This window comes from Pristis pectinata, chromosome 16 (genome assembly GCF_009764475.1).
Source record: "Pristis pectinata isolate sPriPec2 chromosome 16, sPriPec2.1.pri, whole genome shotgun sequence".
NCBI lineage: Eukaryota > Metazoa > Chordata > Chondrichthyes > Rhinopristiformes > Pristidae > Pristis > Pristis pectinata.
The window spans coordinates 33,621,347-33,631,382 of NC_067420.1; the positions used below are offsets into that span (position 1 = coordinate 33,621,347).

The 10,036-nt window shown below is 39.3% G+C and overlaps 1 protein-coding gene across 1 annotated transcript in view; it reads right to left on the reverse strand.

Moving 5' to 3' along the window:
* osbpl2b (oxysterol binding protein-like 2b) overlaps positions 1 to 5,517 on the reverse strand; it is a 73,882-nt gene extending 68,365 nt beyond the window's left edge. The window contains 1 exon segment of the mRNA XM_052031463.1: positions 5,149 to 5,517. The gene's annotated coding sequence lies outside the window, so the exon portion shown is untranslated.
* Between the last annotated feature and the right edge of the window lie 4,519 nt (positions 5,518 to 10,036).

A 10,036-nucleotide genomic window follows, 5' to 3' on the forward strand; every position in this document is an offset into this window, starting at 1 on the left:
TAAAATTTTACATCCCTCTATCAGGTCACTCCTCAGCCTCCTTCACTCCAGGAAATAAATCCAGCTTGCCCATCTCTCCAATCTAGGGAACATTCTGGAGAATCTCCTCTGCACCCTCTCCAGTGCAATACTATTTTGTGTTTAGTTCCAAAGACAGAAGAGAACGGGACTAATTGGACAACCATTTGGAAGAATGTCTCCAAGTTAGTTCACAGCATCTAGGGCATATGACTCCCCACCTGATTCATGTGATATCTATTATGCATCTCTCTCAAGGAAATTTCTGCAGGAGCTAGAAATATCTAAATTGACCAAATTTACAACTCAAGCATTGTACTAGGATTGAATAGAGCAATGCTAGGCTAATTTAGTAAACAGAGAAGTTTATAAATATTTTTGTTCAACTTTGTTCACGTGAATGTATAAACATATGTACGACTTCAAAATCTCACTCTTTCCAGCTCTTTGAAAGAGCTCCTTCCCTTTCACATGATACTGCAAATCTTTCCTTTTTAAGTATTTATCCAACTCACTTTGGAAGTTACTATTTAATCTGCTTCCATCACCTTTAAGCAGTCCATTCCATAATCAGAATAACTAATTGCACAATATTGTTCCCCCAAAAATCAAGATCCACAAGACTACTCTCAAAAAAAAAAGGGATCGCTTTCCATATCTCAGGAACCAACTCTCAAAGACAGATGTCACTACCCACAGAAAGCCAGCACAGCCTCCTGCCAACTGAGAAAAGATGTATGCAAGCGCCAAAGTGTTAAGCACAATCAAATCCACAGAGTACCAAGCAGCCTCACCCTCCTGTACCCTCTGCATGAAGAAATGCCAATAATGCCATCTCCACAAAATCCTCCAAAACCTTTGGCCGAAAAGACATCACCAAATGAAGGCTTTGATCACACTCAACCACATCCACAAGGCAGGCCATATCACTTGCATGCTTGACACCAGACTCCTGGAAAAAGCTGAGCTCCATCACAGCAAGAGATTTCTAAGAGGATACACACTACACGCAGGGATAAGCCACTTGGCACACTCAAGCCTGCTCTGCCAACGAACAAGATCATGGCTGATTAGATTATAACCTCAACTCCACAATCCCATCTACTTACAATGATCTTTCACCCCCTTGCTTGTCAAAAACTTATCAACCTCAGCCTTAAAAATATTCAAAGGCTCCAATTCCGTGACCCTTTACAGAAGAGAATTCCAAAGACTCAACAACCTTAAAACAAAATGTGTCTCGTCAGTTTAAATGGATGACTATTTCTAAACACTCCCATCAGAGGAAACATCCTCTCCCCATCCATCCCCTCAGATTCAGTTATGTTCTAAATTCTAGCTGTTAAAAGCACAATCTGTCCCACCTTCCTCATAAGACAACTTGTCTCTAGTTCAGGTGTTACTTGTTTCAGGTGTTAGTCTCTAAACTACTTCCAATTTTACATTCTTTCTTAAATAAGACCAACACCGTACACAGCACTCCAAATGTCATCTCATCAATACTCTATATAACTGAAACAAAATTGCACTACTGTATTCAGATCCCCCAGCAATAAACATTTTTTAAGCTTTCCTAATTGCAATACCTGAATTCTATCCATTTGCACCGAGATACCAGATCTCTCTGCAATCTTCCACATTTCCTTATTTTTCCTGCAAAAATAGACATTATCAAACTTTCCCCACATTATATATCATTTGCCATATCTTTGTTCACTCACTAAATCTACCTGCAACTATACCTTGCTGCCTTCATCCAAATCATTTATATAAATTGGAGTGTTAAGCCCAGGCCCAGATGAAAGGACTCCAGTATTCTTGGAAAAAAATGTAAATGCCCACCAATTCATATGAACTCTGGTTCATGACTACTCAAAATTAACATCCAGGAAGGCACTGAGCACCAAGTTCTCATGACAGGAATCATGCAGACAGTGGAAGGAACATAAAACAACTTAAATAATTCATTCACTGATCCTGTCAAATACAACCTACTCCAGATGTAGCAGAATCTGGGGATCCCATCAACCACCTCAGAAATGGAGTAGAAGCAATCTACCATCAACCTTCAGAGTTCAGCCATGAAGACAATTTTGTTTACTTCGCTTGAATTCATCCCACCTATCAAAATGAATTAGTTCACAACTCTTAAATTTCAACTGCCACTTGTTGGTCTATTTCACCAAACTGTCTATATCAGCTGAAGTTTGCTAAAAATATTTCTGAGTTACCATATCTACAAAATATTAATAAGTGTTTTGTGTTACCTATCATAGTCATATAGCACAGATATGGTCCCTCTAGTCCCCATTTACATGCTCACCATCAAGCACCCTCCTCCACCAATCCTACAATAATCACCACCCCCACCCCCCAACACACATCACCATTCCATTGTTTCCCCTCCCTGCAATTATACTGCCACAGACCTACATTGGGAGCAATTTGCAGCAGCTAATTAACCTTCCACCCAGCACACCTCTGACATGTGGGAAGAAACTCGAGCAGTAGGGGAAGTCCACGCAGCAACGAGAGAACATATAACTCCACATGGACAGCACCCAAGGTTAGGATCAAAACAGGTCTCCAGAGCTGCAAGGCAACGATGCTCAGCACCGTGCTATTGCTACTTGCTCATGGATTGTATATTTAGTTAAAAAGAACCAAAAGCATAAATAGAAACAGGAATAAGATAGTCAGCCCCACAAACCTATTGTTATTCAACAGAATCATGACTGAACTTTTACATTAATTCCATTTTCCCATCTTATCTCTAAATCCCCTCATTCAATCACTGACCATCAACATCCCTCTGGTACAGAGAATGTCAAATACATCACAATCTTCTGAGTAACTAAAAATTACCTTTTTCACAGCCATAAATGACTCATCCCTCATTCTTAAACTATGGCCATTAATTATTTGCTATCTATAATGTTCAACTCTCATTTCTTTCAAACTCTAAAGAAGATAGGCCCATTCTATTCACTCTGCTTCCAGAACCAGTCCTCACACTCCAGGAATTAATCCAGTGAACTTTCTTTGCAGCCTTCTAAATATATCCTTCCTTCGGTTCACCAACCAAAACAAGTTCCACATGTTGTCTCCCCAAAGTCTTAATATTTCAAGATTTTTTTCTTTCTATTCTATCACAAGCCCTTTCACAAAAAGGCTTATGTACCATTTGCTATTCCAATTGCTTCAATAACTCCATGCTATTTTTGTACAAGGACATTCAAATCCAAACATTTCCCAGCCTCTAATTTTTCTTCTATATATAAAACAGTTTTCTTCATAATAGCTGGATGGCCATCTTCTCACCCCATCAATTAACCAACTTACTCGTGATAGACTTTCACATCTACCATTGCATTGTGAGCACACTTGGTTATATTACCCAAGGTCCCCTTATCCACATCATTAGATACCAAGTACATGCTGGTTATTTGTTCATATTTTCCATTAATTTAATCTGTCAGATATTTGTTTTGGAGCTTTAAAAAGCTAAGTGAATATTTGTAACCACACCCCCCCCACCACACCAATCCACAAATAAGCAGCATTTTAGAAGCACTTTGATAGGTGTATTCAATAATGCTTGCAAGATATTTAGTTATATGCTCCATACAGCACTGAATCTATTAAGATGTCTGAAAAACCTCTGTTAGGTTTATAACAAGGTTTATTTGAACTTAGACACCAAAACGTATTAATTACAATCCTTCTCTTTCCAATCAGTTATTTATAGCTGAAAGAAGTACTCTGAGCCAAGTAACACTTTTTGGCTAAAACCACTAAGTATGTCAATCTACTAGAAGTACCTTTTACACAATAGCCTACCTGGCAAAGAAATAAACTTTACTTAATTTTGTAACACGGGGTATTCATCACTTAAAAGTTACAGAATAAAATTAGGGGCTATTTAAAAAGTGTTTTTAACTGTAAAATTCCAAGCTGACGTTATTGTACATGGATATTACTGCTTAAGAGTTTAAGTTACATTACTGTGAAAAGGTGCAGTGTGTAACAAGAGGAGGGAGGTGGAAGAAAATGGAAACCCATCAACTGGTATAATGTGTGCACAGTTAAAAGAGATTTGATTTCAGGTAACCCTGCAAAGACCATCAAGAGTTATTAACCAGAAAAGAGAACACTGCGGAGAAACATAAATGATGTTGCGTCAGATGAAGGAAGTTCTTCGATATGGTAGGCTGATAACTTACGCTTATAAATAGGCACTTCGACAGACTATACGTTTCCAAGCGCTGTAAACTTTTAATAACCGAACACGAATAAACATACATCGAGTGCCATGTTCCTCAACACATAACATGTCCCAATGGACTGACAGCCAATAGTTCACCATGTTAAGTGGGATGAAAGAAACCTTAAAAGTGAACTGCTGTGCATAATTCCGCATTGGGCGCCTAGCATTCAATTGACGAAGGCCTGTCGCAGAGTAACTCAAGGACAAATACTGACGTCCTCTTCTAGGGAAAAGCACGCACATATACACACACATATATACTGTATACCCAGCTAGTCTCTCCGGCAACGTGCACCACGGATGTTAATTTGCACAGATAAACACCACCTTACAGCGTTCACTATTTTTGTTTGGTTACCTGATTGCTTTGGTTCTTAAGAAACCACGTGATGCCTTTCAAAATTGATTTAAATATTATTCTTTTTTAAAAATTACACTACCCGCACCTTGTTCGCCTCTGATCGGATAATACTCTCAACATCAAGTTGTCAAGGGCTCAAAAAGCAGCACTAAGGCGGAAACGCAGCCACCCCGGGTGAATGACATCGGCGTGGTCCTATCGACGTGCGCGTTTAAGGCACTGGCGCGGTCCTGTGACGCTTTACAACCAATAGGGAAGGGAGTTGGAGGCGGGCTTTCAGGTTGGGGGGAGGGGGAGGGGGCGGGCAGGTAGCCCGCTGAGAGAGCCCGAGCTTCGCCAACCGCCGCTTCGTGGGGGAAATGGACGCTGTGATTTTTTCCTCTCCCCTTTAAAATGGCTTATCGTTGGAGTGCAGGTAATGACAGTTGACGCCAGACGCGCTTAATGACTGAACGTTGCCTCATGTGAAGGTGAAGCGTCGCGGTGTCACGCCGTTACTCACCGCGGCTCTGCCCCGGGCCCGTCCGCCAACCGCCGTCATTCGACCAACAACAAACGGCGGGGTGTCAGCAGCGCGCAGGCGCCACTTCTCGCGAGACTTCAACCCAGGGTCTCGCCTCTGCCGGCCAATATGTGCAGGACCGCCGTCTTCAATCAGTGTCAGCAGCTTCTGCTGCCACATCCAGGTTCGGGCAATATTATCTACGCTGGGTCGGTGGGGAAGGACTACAGTTTAGGGTTCTTCTGCCACAGGGGATGGGGTCAGGCGAGGAAGCCCCTTAAATATTGTAAATATGGGACTGGGGTATCACCCCAGGGAGCCATACCGTGTGGCATTGGTGCTTTTTTATATATAAAGAGGTAACACTAATGATTGATCTGTACATGAATGTAAAGGTTTGCACTGTTTTATTGTTGTATATAGTTTGTTTTTTTTAATGATGAATAAAGTTTATTTTGGAATATAAAAAATTATCTACACTCAATCCTTGAACCTACATTTCTTAAGCTACACCCTTAAGCTGTTGCAACCAACAGCTTGCCAATGTTTTCCTGGCTGTGGCCTTAGGCTAGTTGCAGCCAATAGTCCTAAATGAAAACTATTTGAAACGAAGTTGATCTTAAAAATAAATCTGTTCATATAATTAAAATAAGTTTGGAGTCTGTGTTAAAATATGTAGTGTAAATTGTGTGTGCATGCCTTTCAGAACTATATGTACCATGTGGTATGACCTTTAATATATTGTTGCATCAGCCATCACTGATATTTGCCATCAGTAACCCCTAATGCCATCATTTAGCTAGAAGCTTGATCTTTATTATCTAAAAGGTAAGTAATAATGCAGAAGACCATATGGACACCCCAGACATGGTGATGAGATTGAGATATAGCTGCTGAGGAAGTGGTATGACAGTAATTAAGTGCAAGGATAAAAAGAATACAGTTTTCTTAACAGAGAGGTCATGATGCCACATGGTGGATACACCAGATACACTGGTGTGCAGGAAAAGTACGAGAGGTCGTAACCATTTGCTCTCTACGTGGAACAGAGATGGAATAGGTTTAGATATTCTAACAACAAATGATAACTTCAAGGCCCTAGAGATGACGGGGAATAGAGCTACATGGTGGCACATGAAAAGAGGAAGACAACATGATAATTTGTAGACGGATGAAATGTTTGTCAGTTTTTTAAGCAATCAATTGGATCCTTTCTTTGGATCCTCTTACAAGGAAGGGAATTGAAGAAAAACTGAAAAGCTGGATATGACAGTCAGATTTGTCAAGGATATGCCCTGAGGAGCACACAGGGATCAAGCCCATGGAGATGGTAACAGTGGCATAGTTGTCTATGGATTCCACAAGCTCCTTCAGCAAGAAAACATGAAAGTTAGAGATGGGAAGACTACAAGTCATATAGAGCCATAGAGAAATATAGCATGGAAATAGGACCTTCGGCCACTGAATCCATGCTGACCATCAACCACCCAGTTGCACTAATCCTTTTTTTTACTTCTTTGGGTGTAAGAAGGCGGTAAATGTTGCCTTAGCTGTTATGGAACCCAACCAGCTTCAGATTGCCTGTTCAGGATGACCTGATGTTTTAATTGCCAAAAATGGCATATTGCAAAGTGCCTAGGTTTCTGAAATTGACAACTGTTGTCATAGACCCAGTTTGCCTCATATGCAACGTGGCAGAGGTATATAACAGTTCAGTTCATCCATGTCCTAGAGTCAAAAAATAATGGGGCAGAGTTGAGTATATTAAATGGTGTCACGAACCAGCAACAAAAGAACCACACTGAGCATGATTCAGTGTTAAAACTATTTTATTAATCACTACTTATGATAATACGTAAAATAAAAGTAAAAATGTTAGTATGTTAGCATTCAAAAATGTTAAACCTTGAACGTTAACCCCAAAAACTAAACTCTTCGTGTGTGTGTGTGTGTGTGTGTGTGTGGCAAAGTCCAGAACTCCCAGTTCAGGAATGGTTCTTAAAGTTCAGTTCCGCAAGCCATAAGGTGAAACATGAGCAAGGGCTTCTTCAACAACCACCGTTGTCTGAAGATAAGACGTAGACGTAGAGAAACAGAGAGAGAGTAAATACGAAATCCAAATGTTCCACGATGGAACCCAAGCGACACTTCAGTGTTTACTCGGTAGTGACTTCCTCACCCCGAAAAGCATCCGAATCGTGGTCGTCCACACACAAATACCTGTTTCCTTCTACAGGTCAGCAACAAAGTGAACTCCACCGGATTACTTCCAACTTCCATACATGGATTTCAGTGGCAGACACAGTTATTGTTTCTCATCCATCAATAGAGAAAACTAGCAGGCTGGTGTCTCTCTCCCTTCTCTCTCTCTTCTTCTCTTCTTCTAACTTCTTCAACAACGTCATTACGTCCTTTATCTTCTATTGACGTAAGCACGCCCCCCACACACATACACACACACTCTCTATCTTAAAGGGACTTTCAATGAGTCCGTAACAATGGAATTTATTGTACATGTTTAGAAGGAGTTAATAACAATACAATTTAGCAGCAGGGGTCTTGTAGACATCACACTCTTATCCAAAAGCTGTAGTCTCTCCATCCACAACAGCACCATTCAACTCAATTAAAATGGCTTTGCTGAAACAACCTGCCTTAAGCTTCTCACCCTACATCTTCCCTTTGAATTTCCACACTGGTAAAACCAAAGTCCTAACAGTCTGGTGAGCTGGCTGTCTTGTATCATTGAAACAAATCACAAAGCCTTTTTCCAAACTAATCATTACATTGCATAGTAAAAGCAAGATCAGTGACTTCATCATACAGTAGACTAAAATTGCATATTATTACCAGTTCAGAACATCATTTCTGATTCCCCTAAATGCCTTCAAGTTTCATAGTGGCTTCAGTTGATAAGGAATGTAACCAATGTTTTGGGAAGATTATGGAAACAAGGTATAACATGGGTATGTTGGTCTGTGATAAGTTTGTGATTGGCAATTTATATATAGACATATATGTGATGTATCCATGCTTATGTAAAAGTCAAAGGTTTTGGTGTAGATTTTACATTCTTGAGTCTCTGAAACCTTTTGGAAAAATCATTAATTGTTTTAACAATATCGGGATAAATACTGTTGAATTGTTATTTTAATGTTGTAGTTGAGAGGATTAGAAAATGAGAAAATTATGTTTAGCCAAATTTATAGTTGTTGACTATCTACGTAATTTTATTGTAAATAATTAGTTGTATGATTTTACACGTATGTAAATAATTAATTGATAGAATAATTTAATATGAAAGTAGTTATTGTTCTGGCTTTGTCATTTTAAACAAGAAAATACTATGTGTGTTTACATCTTTTTAAGAACTATGTGTAATCTGTGGTATAATGTTTTGCTACATTTTAATATCAGTCGCTGCTTGTAGTTGAGTGTTATCCACCACCAGTAAAGGATATTTGGTTAGAAGCTCTCTCCTTGTTACATGCCACACTGAGCAACAAAGCATTAGTATCTAAGGAAGTTACACTATGTCATTCTGATATCATTTGTTTCTCAATTTAGCAGCCAAACTTGGACATCTGAACACTTATGAAGGATCTACATGGAAGAGAGAAACAGTTTCTATTGGCAGAAAGGTCAAAATTCAAAGGACATAGAATGAAGGTGATTGGCAAAAGAAACAAGTGACATGAGGATTTTTTTATGCAGTGAGTTGTTAGAATCTGGGATACATGTTTTGGAGAAATAGTGAAAGCATAGTCAGGCATGGCATTCAAGAGGATATAAGCTTCAAACTGAAAAAAAATTAATGGCCATTGGGGGTGGGGGTTAGGGAATAAGACTGATTGGGCTTCCCTTTCTTGGAGCTAGCACAGACTTAATGGGCCAAATGGATCTCTTCCATGCTAATAACCTTTAATATCAAAACAGGCAGAGTGAACAATAGATTCTTGAAAAACATCCAGCCTAAAGATATCACTTACCATTTCATGATTTCAAGTCTGAAAATTAATTCAAAATACCTGGTCTTTATGTTATTTTTTGAAGACTTGATTTATACAATGTAGTTTGTGCTTAAAATTCCAAAATCTTTTACTGTGATTTGTCTAATTTCAAATATTCAAACCAAACTGGCCTTGTAGAGTAATTACAATTTCCGGGGTCCAGGTTACAGCCTGTAGAAAAGCAATATGTTAGTTGATTTGCTAAGTCTCAGTGCACGCTTCTAACCATATGTGGGGAAGTCCCAAAGCGGTGAGGAAATGAGCATTTAGGATGCATTATATGGCATTGAGATTGTATGCACTTTATTAGAAATAATCAGTTATGTTTTGAAGAGAGCAAGACTAGCAGACTTTATTATCAAAGGAGTTATCCTGTTGATTGTGCAAAAACAACTCACAAGTCATTCAGTTCCCTCAAAATAAAATTAAAGTATGAGATTCGGAAGATAACTCGGGGTACTGGTTTTCACGAAACATTTCTGTTCTTGATCTTCTTTATGATAAAGATTCCAAAAAAGGAAGTGCTAGAAAGCAAACATTCTATAGATAGTACATGATGAAGCTATTGTGCACCAGTGATAGACAATTTGCATATTGAATTCAATGGAATATTACTCTGTGCTGCATGGTGGTAAATTTCCTGAATATTATGTTTCTATCTGCCAAGTTAAAAGTGAGCATTCCAGTACACACCCCTGCCTCAGTCTACTTTTTCACCATGTAAATGATGAAGAAGAATTAAGTGCCAGATTGTAGCCAAGTATTGATCTGGCAGTCCAATTAAACTTCTGGGCTGGAGTGACCCCCTAAGGTACTGTTGTTAGGGTATTTGGTGATGCTTTTGATACTGAATGGATGAAGGTGCTCTCTATCTCTTT